The following is a 6,980-nucleotide window of genomic DNA, read 5'->3' as shown; positions in this document are numbered from 1 at the left end:
TCTGCTCTCTCAGAGACGCCAAAGGAAGATAACTGGTGCCGGGAATGGCCCTAGAAAGGAGTCCCCTTGGGATGAGATTCTGAAACTGGGCCATTGAGTCAGATGGCAACAAGCATCTCATTGCTGGTAGTATGTAGTGTGGTTGCAATCCCTGGTATGCTGAAGCTTCACAATTATTAAGATTCTCCTGTGTGGTGAGTTGGTAGGAGGTATAAGAGGGAGGGGAGTAGAAGAGGGAGGGGAAGTACTGGGATATGCAAGAGCTCTATACTTGGGGTGAGGCCATCACAGAGGGCCAGGACTAAGGTGAAGCAAGTAATATGCCTGGGTACAGCATGCAAGGCTGTGTGTCCCCTGCCCAAGAAGGGTCATGCAAGTGAAGGTCATACAAATGCATTCGAGAGTGTTTCCTTAAAATCTGCACCAAAGTGTTTCACTTGCTCATCCTAGTCCTGGCCTTTCATCATGGCTCTTGGTTGGAGTGGGGATTTAGGATGCCAGGTGGCAGATTGATTCTTTGTTCTATTTTTGTTGTTGTTTTGCAGTTGTTCCAAAGGGTCCATACAATACCCTCTGGTTATTTCACTATCCTTGAGTGCATTGAGACAGATTTCCTTAGCAGCTCTTAATCCTTGCATTATCTTCCTGACCTGTAGCATTTGAGTCATTATATGGGAAGGGCAAGTAAAAGCTCCTAAATTAGCACCCTCCCCCAACAACCAAGATGGCAAATCAGTAGAAATAATAGGTTTTTATGCATTGGCCAAGTGAGTCACTCTCAAAAATTTAAAGGATGCTGGATGGTAATCTCCATCATATCCCCCATTCAGTGCACTTTTATGGCCCCTGCAGAGACCAGACAGATTGTAGCATTAAGTAGTGGACTACCAGAACTCAACCAAGTGGTAGTTTTAATTATAGCTGCTGTGCCAAGTCTTACTGGTTTGCTACAACATATTTAATACTTAGTATGTGATGGGTGTTTTGGCAAATGCAATATTTTCAATCTCCTTCAGCAAAAAAGAGCAAATGAGGATAATAGTTACATGGAAAGGACAGAAGTACACATTCATTGTCTTGCCCCAATGCTATATTAATGCTTCTGTTCTCTGTCACACGATAGTCCACATTTCATGGAATATAGTGCTGGTCCACTATATTGATAAAACATCATGTTAATCAGATTCAGTGAACAAAAAGTGGGAAGTTCTATGGTAATGTGCCAGAGGGTAGGAGGTAAACCCTACCAAAAGTTGGAAGCCTGTCATATTAGTGAGTAGTCTGGTCATGCCAGTTCATCCTTTCATAAGATCAATTTTTTGTACCTATTACCGCTTATCTTTAAGAAAGAGACACAGCATCTGATGGGTCTCTGGATTTTGGAAACAACAGAAACTTTATTTGAAAACATTGCTTCAATTCACTTATTGGGTAACTCAGAAGTTATCAATTTTGAGTGAGGCTCAAAATAAGAGAGGGCTCCATTACAGATTCAGGCTGTGAGCAGTGCAAACATTTAGACCGTAAGACACAGACTCTCCAAGGCACTAGAGATATGCATGGTAGATAAATACACTATGAGGAGTCTCTGGCAAGCCTTGATAAGGAACCTATAATACAGACATAGAGGTTGGAGCAAAGCCACGCCCTCTGCAGCAGAACACAGCTTTTTGTTTGGAAAGGAGGTCCTGAAGTGAATCTGTAACCATGGCCTATCAAGTGACTGTGAAACTGGTACTAAGGTACCCATTTTATGGTGAAGGAAATATGACAATGGGCATGTGACCAGAGAACCCCCCCCTCCACCTCTGTCCTTATACCCCAGAAGTAGCTGAGTTTATTGACCCGAATGCACTTACTCAAGATTCAGGACTTAATGTTGTGGCTTAAGCCCTGGGTAGGGGTGTGAGAAGTAGTATTATAATAGAATAGAATAGAATAGAATAGAATAGAATAGAATAGAATAGAATAGAATAGAATTAGAATAGAATAGAATTAGAATAGAATAGAATTAGAATAGAATTTTTAGAAAATTCTAAATGCCAACCTTCTATATTGTTGTATTTTTTTGAGGTAGGAGGACACATTTAACTTCTTAAAACTTGATTTACAAATATTTTTATATTTTAAATATTTAGATAATTGGACAACATCGTAAGCAAACTGGACCTAGCAGACATTTATACAGGACATTCCACCCGGGATGCCTGAGTGGTTCAGTGGTTGAGTGTCTGCCTTTGGCTCAAGGTGTGATCCTGGGGTCCCGGCACTGAGTCCCACATCGGGTTTCCTGTATGAAACCTGCTTCTCCTTCTGCCTATGTCTCTGCCTCTCTCTCTCTCTCTCTGTCTCTCATGAAAAACTAAATAAAATCTTAGGAAAAAAAAGGATATTCCAACGAACAAGAGCAAAATACATATTCTTCTCAAGTGCACATAAAACATTACCAAAATAAACCATATGTTAGGCTACAAAAAAGTCTCAATAAAATTTTTTTTAAAGATTTAATTTATTTATTCATGAGAGACACAGAAAGAGGCAGAGACACTGGGAGAGGGAGAAGCAGGCTCCCTGTAGGGAGCCCAATGCGGGACTCAATTCCATGACCCCGGGGATCACACCCTGAGCCAAGGGCAGATGCTCAACCACTGAGCCACCCAGGTGGTCCCTATTTTTTTTTTTACCAAATTTTAAATTTTGATTCACTTAATCTATTTGCTCAATACAAATAAGAATATAAAAAACATCTATTACTTAAAAGAAATACAAGAAAAATGTATTACCTCTAAGAATATGTATTACTTGTACATGTTAATGGTTCAAAAGAATCCTACTGGTTTTTATTTTGTTGGTTTATTTACAGTTTCAATTTCCAATAATTAATATGTATTCTTATACAATTAAAAAGAAAAATTAAAGTTATTTTAAACCTCACAATTTGCATTGAAAATATGTTAATAAAGAAGTTTCTTTTAAGGCTTTGCTTAGATACAATTATTTGAATAACATTTCTGCCTGCATATTAAAATATCTGATTAATAAAAAAATTTTTTTTAAGATTTTATTTATTCATGAGAGACACACACACACACAGAGAGGCAGAGACACAGGCAGAGGGAGAAGCAGTCTCCATGCAGGGAGCTCGACATGGGACTTGATCCCAGGTCTCCAGGATCACGTCCTGGGCCGAAGGCAGCACTAAACCGCTGAGCCACCCGGGCTGCCCTGATTAATAAAATTTAAATTCTTTTGTCTTATGTGTATTTTGGAATGGTTACTTTTATGAGAAGTTCTAAGAGGAAAGTTTATAATAATAAATGCCTACATTAAGAAACAAGAATGACTTTATTTGAAAACATTGCTTCAATGTTCAATGGCTCAGTGGTTGAGCATCTGCCTTGGGCTCAGGTCATGATCCCGGGGTCCCAGGATCGAGTCCCACATCGGGTTCCCCACAGGGAAGCCTGCTTCTCCCTCTGCCTGTGTCTCTGCTTCTCTCTGTGTGTGTCTCATGAATAAATAAATAAAATCTTTTAAAAAAATGATATTTTTCACAGAAAGAGAAAAAATAATTCTAAAATTCATATGGAATGATAAGAGTCTATAAATAAAAAAAATCTTGACCAAGAAAAGCAAAGCTGTAGGTGTCACACTTCCTGATTTCAAACTACATTTTAAACCTATACTAATCAGGGATCTCTGGGTGGCTCAGTGGTTTAGCGCCTGCCTTTGGCCCAGGGCATGATCCTGGAGTCCAGGGATTGAGTCCCACGTTGGGCTCCTTGCATGGAGCTTGCTTCTCCCTCTGCCTGTGTCTCTGCCTCTCTCTCTCTCTCTCTCTCTCTCTCTCTCTCTCTCTCTGGGTCCTTCATGAATAAATAAATAAAATATTTTTAAAAATAAAACTATAGTGATCAAAATAGTATGTTATTGGCATAAAATCAGACATATAGGTCAATGGAACAGAATAAAGAGCCCAGAAATAAACCCATTCATATATGGTCAATTAATTTTCAACACATGTGCCAAAAAATACACAATGAGGAAAAGTATAGTGTTGGGAAAACTGAACATCCACATACAAAAGAATGGAATTTGATCCCTATCTTACACCACACATAAAAAATCAACTCACAATGATTAAAGATCTGAATGTAAGACCCGAAAATGTAAAACTCTGGAAAAAAGAAAAAAAAAAACAAACACAGAGGAAAAGGTCCTTGACATCTTGGCAATGATTTTTGATTTGACACTGAAAGCAAAGGCCACAAAATAAAAATAAACAGTGGAGACTACATCAAACTAAAATCCTCTGCACAGCAAAAGAAATCATCAACAAATTGAAGACAATCCATGGAATAAGAGAAAATATTTACAAACCACATACCTGAAAAGTGGTTAATATCTAAAGTACATGAGAAAGTCATATACCTCAATAGCAAAAACAAAAAACCCAATTTAAGAACAGGCAATGGGCCTGAATAGACACTTTTCCAAAGAAGACATACAAATGACTAATAGGTATATGAAAAGGTGCTCAACACCACTAATCATCAAGGAAATGCAAATCAAAACCACAGTGAAATATCCACTTCACACCTGTTAGATGTCTATTAACAAGATGAAAGAAGATAACAAATACTGGTGAGTATGTGGAAAAATGGGAATCCCTATACTCCATTGGTAAATGTAAACAGATACAGCCCTTATTAAAAAAAAAAAAGTATGGAGGTTCCCTAAGAGATTAAAAATAGAGCTACCATATGATTCAACAATCCCATTCCTGGGTATATTTCCAAAGGAAATGAAATCATGATCTCAAAGAGTTATTTGTACTTTCATACTTATTGCAGCCAAAATATGAAACAACGTAAATGTCTGTCATTGGATGGATGAATAAAGAAAATGGTGTGTGTGTGTGTGTGTGTGTGAGAGAGAGAGAGAGAGAGAGAGAGACAGAGACAGAGACAGAGAAAGAGAGAGACAGAGAGAGAGAGGTGATGGAATATTATTCAGCCTTAAAAAAGAAGGAAACTTTGCCATTTATGACAATATGAATGAATCTTGAGGGCATGATGCTAATTAAGTAAGCCAGACAGACAGTGACAAATACCACCTGGTATCTCTTATATATAGTATCTAAAAGGAACCGAGTAGAATGGTGGTTGCCAGGGGATAAGGGATGGAGGAGACGGGGAGAGTTTGTTAAAAAGATACACAACTTTCCATTATAAGATGAATAAAGTCTGAGGATCTAAAGTATAGCATGCTGACTCTAACTGAGAATACTGTATCGTATAACTGAAATTTGTGAAGAAAGTAGATCTTAATTAAATGTTCTCACCAAAACAAAACAAAACAAGGTAACTGTGTGAGATGGTGGATGTGTTAATTAACTTGATTGTGGAAAACCTTTCACAATGTAGACATACAACAAATTATCAATTATACACTTCAAATACATTACAGTTTTGTCAGTTATACCTTAATAAAGTTGGAAAAATTTTAAATAAGAAATATGACAACAGGGTGCCTAGATGGCTTAGTCAGTTAAGGTCAGGTCATGATCCTGGGGTTCTGGGATTGAGCCCCACATCAGGCTCCCTATTCATCAGGGAGACTGCTTCTCCCCCTGGCTTCTACTCTCTCTCTCTCCATCAAATAAATAAATAAAATCTTTTTTTAAAAAAAGAAATATGACAACAAAAAATAAGTATAAAATAATTTATAGAAAACAAACTCCCAATTTATAAAGGAAATGCTAATAAATTCTCATAGGAAATTCTAGCAGTCACTAGTATATTTTTTTTGGCAGAACACATTTTGTTTTTTTTTTCTTTTTAAAATTTTTTTTTATTTATTCGTGAGAGGCACAGAAAGAGAGGCAGAGACGCAGGCAGAGGGAAAAGCAGGCTCCATGCAGGGAGCTCGATTTGGGACTTGATCCCGGGAATCCAGGATCACACCCCAAGCTAAAGGCAGATGCTCAACTGCTGAGCCACCCAGGTGTCTCCATTTCATTGCTTTTATATCATATTTGAATCAGAAATTATCATCTTTATCCAGTGTCCATTGCAAAGCAAAATACAAAGTACTGTCTAATAGTTGTCCACTAGATGCTATTCCTTACAAAACAATACATATTGTATTTATTACTAATAAATACAATTAGTATTACTAATTTAATGACATTATATATGCTAATTTGTGACTGTGCTTTGAGAATTAATACATAATGTAGACTTTTTGTCTCTCAAAATTCTGACTACATATTACAGCTTTCCTAATTTTACACGAAGGCAAATAGGATTGAACAGGCTGACAGGAACAATTCACAAGACATGGAAGGCAATGAGGATCAGTTATCCACACTGAGCATATAGTCTATCAGACAGAGCATGTAGATGAGAATATAGAATATTGATGTGCTCTCGGTCATTAACACAGGAGGGTGGATGCCCTAGAAAGCAGCAGGTTTATGATATAGTGGTTTTCAAACGTTAGCACACGTCAGAATCGTTTGGAGGGCTCGTTGCAACACAGATTGCTGAGCTTCACTCTCAGAACCACTGAATTAGAGACGGTGGGTGTGTGGCCCAATAATGTGCATTTCTAACAAGTTCCTAGACAATGCTCATGCTGCTGGTTTGAGGAGCAACCTAGTAAGTAGAAGAAGAGAATACTCATGAAGGCAAGAAGCGTCAGCTAGGCCTATTATAGTGCCAACCCAGTGGGCTAGGATCTGACCCTGACCAGGGATTAGTCTAAGGCAGTACTAAAGGGACGGCAGATCACTAAATTTGGGATTCAGGTACAAGGTTCTGATTACTAAAACCTGGGGTGTGAGGTGGGGATGAAGTCTCAGGAATAAGGAAGTAATACGGAACTTAGAACCGTGCACAAGATCAAGGCTAGTTTAATACTCAAGTTGGGTTGATGCTAAGTCCAAAAGTGTTGAGTTATATCATTCCTGCTTAAAG

The sequence above is a fragment of the Vulpes vulpes genome, chromosome 15 (assembly GCF_048418805.1).
Source record: "Vulpes vulpes isolate BD-2025 chromosome 15, VulVul3, whole genome shotgun sequence".
Lineage (NCBI taxonomy): Eukaryota > Metazoa > Chordata > Mammalia > Carnivora > Canidae > Vulpes > Vulpes vulpes.
Note: the sequence above shows the minus strand (reverse complement) of the source record.